Here is an 8111-nt window from a genome sequence, read left to right on the forward strand (position 1 = left end):
GAACAACACCCCCCAATGTCCATGCCTACACCTAGAGCAAAATATAATGATGAGTGAGATGTGGTGTCCCTAGTTTCAATCCACATTACTTGAATCGATGATATTTAGCTCATGCCTTAACTCGCGAAATCTTGCTTCGTCTAGAGGTTTAGTGAAAATATCCCCAAGTTGATCATGAGTGTTGATGAAGAGGACCTCAATATCTCCTCGCTTGATATGATCTCGAATGAAATGATGACGAATATCAATATGCTTGGTCTTGCTATGTTGCACCGGATTGAGAGATATCTTGATGGCACTCTCATAGTCACAAAGAAGAGGCACTTTGTCACAGGTGACACCACATTCCTTTAAAGTTTGCCTCATCCATAATAATTGAGCACAACAACTTGTGGCAGCTACATACTCAGCTGCGGTGAAAGAAAGTGACACACAGTTTTGTTTCCTTGAAGATTAACTTACCAAAGAGCGACCAAAGAATTGGCATCCTCCAGAAGTTGACTTCCTACCGACACAGTATCCAGCCCAATCTGAGTCAGAGTAACCTACAAAACTAAAGCTTGCTCCTTTGGGGTACCATAAGCCAAAGTTTGGGGTATGAGCCAAATACCAAAAGATTCATTTGATTGTAGCATAGTGGCTTTACTTTGGTGCGGATTGAAACTGTGCACAGATTCCCACACTCAACATGATATCTGGTCTAGATGCACAAAGGTAAAGCAAGGATCCAATCATGGAGCGATATACCATTTGATCCACTGCTTTACCATTGCGATCATTGTCAAGCTTGCCTTTGGTTGGCATGGTAAATTTTACCGGCTTGACGTCCTCGAGCTCGAACCTCTTGAGCATGTGTTGAGTGTACTTGGCTTGTTTGATGAATGTTCCTTCTCTTCCTTGTTTGATTTCAAGCCCGAGAAAGAACTTCAACTCTTCCATCATAGACATCTCAAACTTCTCGGTCAATAGTGCAACAAACTCTTCATTGAAAGATTCGTTAGGGGACCAAAAATAATATCATGAACATATAGTTGGCATATGAACAAATCCACTTTGACCTTTTTGGCAAAGGGGGGGGGGGTATGCGTTGGTTTTCAGTGAGCATATAAATTTACTTGAGTGGAAATAAATTTTCAGTCATAGTGATAGCTCCAGCTAACAACCGAAAATGTAGTCTCATTGGCTATAAGTGTCCAAGAATCCAAAGAGACGTAGACTCCAGAGGAGCAGTATGCAGCATCATCATAATCATATCCTAAAAATATTGAAAATGTACTATGAGCAACATGAACAAATATAGAATGGCACACACTTAAATGATGGGGAATAAACATGACGTGTTTCTTACAATGTAAATGATAAGTTCTTCCTTAACTGGTGCAAACACATTATTGCCACACTTATGTTATTACATCTAATATACATATAGGATGTAATAACATCTTATATTATTGGGACAGAGGAAGTACTATTTTTGTTGGTAATAGCACATAGAGCATAATATAGACAATTAAATCAAGTTATAAAATTGACATGTTTAATCATGTAATATCATGCATCTACACTGAAGAAAGAACAATACCATTGAATAATTCTAGAACTTGAAATAATTCAATTATAAGGTTGATGTCCCTTATATCAAGTTATAAAAAAAAGTTAGATCTTGCAACATCATTGACTGTATTGAATAATTCTAGCCACGAAGGAAAATACTTCAACACTTCAAAGGCAATAGCTTATCAGTCCAAAGACTGACTATACCATTGCATGACGGGTGTCCAACACCTTCAGGAACTGGAGCTTCTATATTTGCTTTAGCAAATACCACGGCGTCCATTCACGTTGTGCGTGTACCAAAGACCACGCTGGACGTGAAGAAGGGCGTACCACACGCTAGCCCAGGCATCGAGCCATGGTTCCACTGCCGCAGTTGTGCACTTGCTTGTGGCAGCGAGCATGACCGGGGCTAATTTTTTAGAAGTGTAATTGTGTTGTATTCATGGGCTGCAGACTGGTTAAAAGAATTGAAATGCGTTCTCATCTAAAATCTAGTTGCCTGCGCCAGTGCACTTTAGTTAGTAATCTATTTGTACAGTTAGTAATCTGTTTGTACTTCAGGGTCATTGAGCATGTTTTGTTCTAGTTCTAGGAACTGCCGACTATAAAAGTACATTGTAGATGCATGGATCTCTCCAGTAAGAAACATTGATATCTCATCAAAGTTAATTAGTGCGAATAATACATGCAAAGAGAGATTAGCAGGGGCCAAGTAGTAAAAGAAAAATAGATTAGATCAAATTGAGATGTAGTCAAGCACTCAAAGCAAGTTGGAAGGAAGAGAGATTGCAGAGATACTTGATGCAATGAACAACAGGTTGCCAGAGAATAAAAGAGCATGATTTGAAGCCTCCTTGTCCACATACGTCAAGTGTAGAACCCACCGACGAACTTCCGGCAAACAGTGGAGCACTATCGGATGCTGACTTGTTATCCATCAAAGTCTGAAGAGTTGAGAACTAGGCTGTAGCCTAGTGGCAAGGGAGCGCAGTGGCGTCTCCAGCAACCAGGGTTCGATCCAATTCGGGGACGAATTTCTGGTTTCTCATGAGGGATGCTTCTTCTATATCAATAAAACCATGGGTGCTAGTGTCCATGGAGTTTCATTTTTTTTTTTAAAGTCTGAAGAGTTGCGAGTTACCTCTGGCCGCCGTTGAACCCCTTGCCTACGCCGTCAGCCGACGAATTCGACCTTCCCCTCGCTTGATCTGGTCCACCACGAGCCTCAAATCACCCTGCCGCTGTGCTCCTTCTTTGTCTTGCCCTGCCCACTTATAGAATGAAAAATGGAACTTGTCGCTGCTCATGAAGCTTGCTGAGCTAATAGGAGTCCCTTCACATTCACTGGCCATAGAGTTAACACGTTGAGAAGTGTCCTTCTCCTTCTTATCTCCACTTGAATGGAACCGGGATAGGAAGGGATATTGATGCCACGAAAAGGGATTCTTCTTCAAATCTTGCTGGGATACCCCCTGTGCAAAAGAACTGTTCGTGGATGAATTCGGTGAAACTGGAACACTGTAACCATAAGATGTGTCATCATCATTTCTGTTGGATGTATGCCGGGATGGAGAACTAGTGTGTGCACTGAACTGTCCACACACTAGTGGAAAACGGGCCTTTAGCCTGGACCTTTTCGTCCCGGCCTCCCTCTGGACCGGGATTAAAGGCCCGGCCACGTCGCCCCAAATCGCAATGCCGCCCACGAGGCTTTGGTCCCGGCCCGTAAGGAGCCTTTAGTCCCGGTTTGTGTCTCAAACCGGGACTAAAGGGCTACGCGGTGTGCAGCCCGCATGTGCCCCACCTTTAGTCCCGGTTTGTGTCTCAAACCGGGACTAAAGTCCTCTGCCTATATATAGCACAACCCCCCTCTCCCCTCTTCCTTGCATTTTTCTTGGATGGAAGAGTGTGGGTGTGTGCTAGCTCTCCATTTTTTTATGCACTAGAGGTGTTTGTTGAAATGTGTGTTAGAGCGATGCCGCTTCAGTTCACCGAACACAACTACGATATGAGATGACTGAGCTACACTTAAACCTCTTCCTCTTTATTTCTACTTATTCTAAAAGGTTAGCAACTATATTTCCTCGTTTAGACCGTGCGGTACTAATTTTTAGGATCATGATTGTATTTGATATACTGTCGTATAACGCAGATGAGCCATCCATGGATGTACGGTGATCGATGCACGACCGCTTACAGAGAAGGCATGCATTCTTTTCGAGATGCAGCCGATGCGAACAAGCATGATGGTGGCTATATGTTTTGTCCATGTGTTGAATGTCGGAATGAGAAGGATTACACTTCCTCAAGAGTCATTCAGAGCCACCTGCTTCGGTCCGGTTTTATGTCGGGCTATAATGTTTGGACCAAGCACGGAGAAAGAGGGGTTATGATGGAAGACGACGATGAAGAAGAAGAGAACGATGATGACAACTACCGATCTATGTTCCCTGGGTATGCTGATACCGCAATGGAAGACAATGAAGAAGAAGATCAGGATGAAGAACGGGAACCAGATCAGCCCGCTGATGATCTTGGCCGGGTCATTTCTGATGCACGGCGAGGTTGCGACACAGAAAAGGAGAGGTTGCAGTTCGAGCAGATGTTACAGGACCACAACAAATTGTTGTACCCAACTTGTGAAGATGGCCAGAAGAAGCTGGGTAGCACACTGGAATTGCTGAAGTGGAAGGTAGAGACCGGTGTGACTGACTCGTCATTCGAAAAGTTGCTGGTACTAATGAAGAAGATGCTTTCAAGAAAGAACGAATTGCCCGCCAACACGTACGAAGCAAAGAAGCTTGTCTGCCCTCTAGGATTAGACGTGCAGAAGATACATGCATGCCCTAATGACTGCATCCTCTACCGCGGTGAGAAGTACGAGAATATGGATAAATGCCCGGTATGCACTGCATTGCGGTATAAGATCAGAAAAGATGACCCTGGTGATATTGAGGGCGAGCCACCCAGGAAGAGGGTTCCTGCCAAGGTGATGTGGTATGCTCCTATAATACCACGGTTGAAACGTCTGTTCAGAAATAAAGATCATGCGAAGTTGTTGCGATGGCACATGGAAGATCGTATGAAAGACGATAAGTTGAGGCACACCGCTGATGGTCGGCAGTGGAGAAAAATCGAGCGAGAGTTCCCGAGATTTGCAACTCACGCAAGGAACTTATGGTTAGGTCTGAGTACATATGGCATGAATCCTTTTGGGGAGCAGAGTTGCAGTCACAGCACCTGGCCCGTTACTCTATGTATCTACGACCTTCCTCCTGGTTGTGCATGAAGCGGAAGTTCATTATGATGCCAGTGCTTATCCAAGGTCCAAAGCAACCCGGCAACGATATTGATGTGTACCTAAGGACATTAGTTGATGAACTTTTACAGCTGTGGGCCGAACCAGGTGTACGTGTGTGGGACGAGCACAAACAAGAGGAATTTGACCTTCGAGCCTTGCTTTTCGTAACCATCAATGATTGGCCTGCTCTTAGTAACATTTCAGGACAGTCAAACAAGGGATACAATGCATGCATGCACTGTTTGGATCAGACAGAAAGTATATATCTGGACAAATGTAGGAAGACTGTGTACCCGTACAGTCGTCGTTTTCTTCCGCCCAAGCATCCCTTAAAGAAAAAAGGTAAGCATTTCAATGGCAAGGCAGAACCCCTGGGGAAGCCTGTCATCCGTACTAGTGCTGAAGTATTTGATATGGTCAAAGATTTAAAAGTAATCTTTGGAAACGGTCCTGGCAGCCAACCTGTTCCTAACGGCCCTAATAAGCGCGTACCCATGTGGAAGAAGAAATCTATATTTTGGGAGCTACCCTACTGGGAAGTCCATGAGGTCCGCTCGGCAATCGACGTGATGCACCTGCCGAAGAATCTCTGCGTGAATATTCTAGGCTTCCTGGGCTTGTATGGGAAGTCAAAAGATACATCGGAAGCACGGGAGGACCAGGAACGTCATAAAGGAAGAGATGACATGCATCCAGGGCAGTTTCAAGGGCGTGCCAGCTACGCTCTTACTAAGGAAAAGAAGGAAATATTCTTTGAAGTCCTTTTCAGTATCAAGGTCCCGACTGGCTTCTCGTCGAATATAAAGGGAATCGTAAATATGAAAGACAAAAAATTCCAAAACCTAAAGTCTCATGACTGCCACGTGCTTATGACGGAATTGCTTCCGGTTGCATTGAGGGGAATTCTACCGGAAAATGTTCGCCTGGCAATTGTGAAGGTATGTGCATTCCTCAATGCAATTTCTCAGAAGGTAATCGATCGAGGAAGTCTATCAGGGTTACAGATTGATGTCGTCCAATGTATGGTCAGCTTTGAGTTGTTGTTCCCGCCATCCTTCTTCAATATAATGACACACCTCCTAGTTCACCTAGTCGAAGAGATTAGAATTCTCGGTCCTGTGTTTCTACACAATATGTTCCCCTTCGAGAGGTTCATGGGAGTCTTAAAGAAATATGTTCGTAACCATGCTAGGCCAGAAGGAAGCATCTCCAAGGGCTATGGAACAGAGGAGGTCACTGAGTTTTGTGTGGACTTTCTTCCTGACCTTAAGCCGATTGGTGTTCCTGAATCTCGGTATGAGGGTAGGTTGAATATTCTCCATAATTTCGAATATAGTTTCAATTTTCAAATTTACAGTGATTTTAGGCCCGTAAGCCTGCTTTAGAGAGGAGCTCGATGGAGATGCTGCGACGGGGCTTATAAACTAGTGTTAGTCCCCCTCGCTGGGCGAGGTGGGACTAAACTTATCGTGCAGCCAGCGGAGGGGCTTTAGTCCCGGGTGGAGCCACGACCCGGGACTAAAGCCCCTCGCATGCCGCCTACCGAGCACGGGCCTTTAGTCCCGGGTCGTGGCTCCACCCGGGACTAAAGGGTGTCTTTAGTCCCGGCTCGAGCCCCGACCCGGGACTAAAGGCCCCTACTTCCCGCCTTTTGGTCTGCCGAAAAAAGGCCTTTAGTCCCGGGTCGTGGCTCCACCCGGGACTAAAGGGTGTCTTTAGTCCCGGTTCGAGCCCCGAACCGGGACTAAAGGTCCACCTATATAAGCGGGAGTTAGAAAATTTCCAACCCAAATCGCATTTCGTTCTCTCTACTTCCTCGTTCTCCTGCCCGGCGTGGCACCGTGACGAACTCGACGACGCCGTCAGGCTACCCGCTGTCCTCCTCGTCGCAGCCTGCCGTCCTCCTCGCCGCCGCCGTCCTCCTCGCCGTCGTGGACACCTCCGGTCGGTAAGCCCCCCGCCCCCTCCTCCCCAACACTCCGGCCGGTAGAAGAAAAGAAGAAAAAGGAGAAGAAAAGAAGAAAAAGGAGAATAAAAGAAGAAAAAGGAGAAGAAAAGAAGAAAAAGGGAAGAAAAGAAGAAAAAGGAGAAGAAAAGAAGAAAAAGGAGAAGAAAAGAAGAAAAAGGAGAAGAAAATAGGAAAAAGGAGAAGAAAAAAAGAAAAAGGGAACAAAAAAAGAAAAAGGAGAAGAAAAGAAGAAAAAGGAAAAGAAAAGAAGAAAAAGGGAAGAAAAGAAGAAAAAGGAGAAGAAAATATTTGTTTTTTTCATTTAATTCCTATTGTTATTAGGTTTGTGCTAGATTATTAGGGTTAGTAATATTTAGAATTAGGCTAGGGTTACAAGAAGACGAAAGATGAACAAAAATAAGAAAATAAGATTAGGAAAAAGGAAAATAAGAAGAGGAGGAGAAGAAAAGAAGAAAAAGGAGAATAAGAAGAGGAGGTGCTACATGTTGGAAATATGCCCTAGAGGCAATAATAAATTAGTTATTATTATATTTCTTTGTTCATGATAATCGTTTATTATCCATGCTATAATTGTATTGATTGGAAACACAATACTTGTGTGGATACATAGACAAAACACTGTCCCTAGTAAGCCTCTAGTTGACTAGCTCATTGATCAAAGATGGCCAAGGTTTCCTGGCCATAGGCAAGTGTTGTTACTTGATAACGGGATCACATCATTAGGAGAATCATGTGATGGACTAGACCCAAAATAATAGACGTAGCATGTTGATCATGTCATTTTGTTGCTACTGTTTTCTGCGTGTCAAGTATTTGTTCTTATGACCATGAGATCATATAACTCACTGACACCGAAGGAATACTTTGTGTGTATCAAACGTCGCAACGTAACTGGGTGACTATAAAGATGATCTACAGGTATCTCCGAAGGTGTTCGTTGAGTTAGTATGGATCGAGACTGGGATTTGTCACTCCGTCTGACGGAGAGGTATCTCGGGGCCCACTCGGTAATACAACATCACACACAAGCCTTGCAAGCAATGTGACTTAGTGTAAGTTGCGGGATCTTGTATTACGGAACGAGTAAAGAGACTTGCTGGTAAACGAGATTGAAATAGGTATGCGGATACTGACGATCGAATCTCGGGCAAGTAACATACCGAAGGACAAAGGGAATGACATACGGGATTATATGAATCCTTGGCACTGAGGTTCAAACGATAAGATCTTCGTAGAATATGTAGGATCCAATATGGGCATCCAGGTCCTTCTATTGGATATTGA

At 44.1% G+C, this 8111-nt stretch overlaps 1 pseudogene; it reads right to left on the minus strand.

Annotated features, from left to right (window-relative positions):
* Nucleotides 1-1094: 1094 nt before the first annotated feature.
* LOC123425036 lies at nt 1095-5184 on the minus strand (annotated as a pseudogene).
* Between the last annotated feature and the right edge of the window lie 2927 nt (nt 5185-8111).

The sequence above is a fragment of the Hordeum vulgare genome, chromosome 2H (assembly GCF_904849725.1).
Source record: "Hordeum vulgare subsp. vulgare chromosome 2H, MorexV3_pseudomolecules_assembly, whole genome shotgun sequence".
NCBI classification, from domain to species: Eukaryota; Viridiplantae; Streptophyta; class Magnoliopsida; order Poales; family Poaceae; genus Hordeum; species Hordeum vulgare.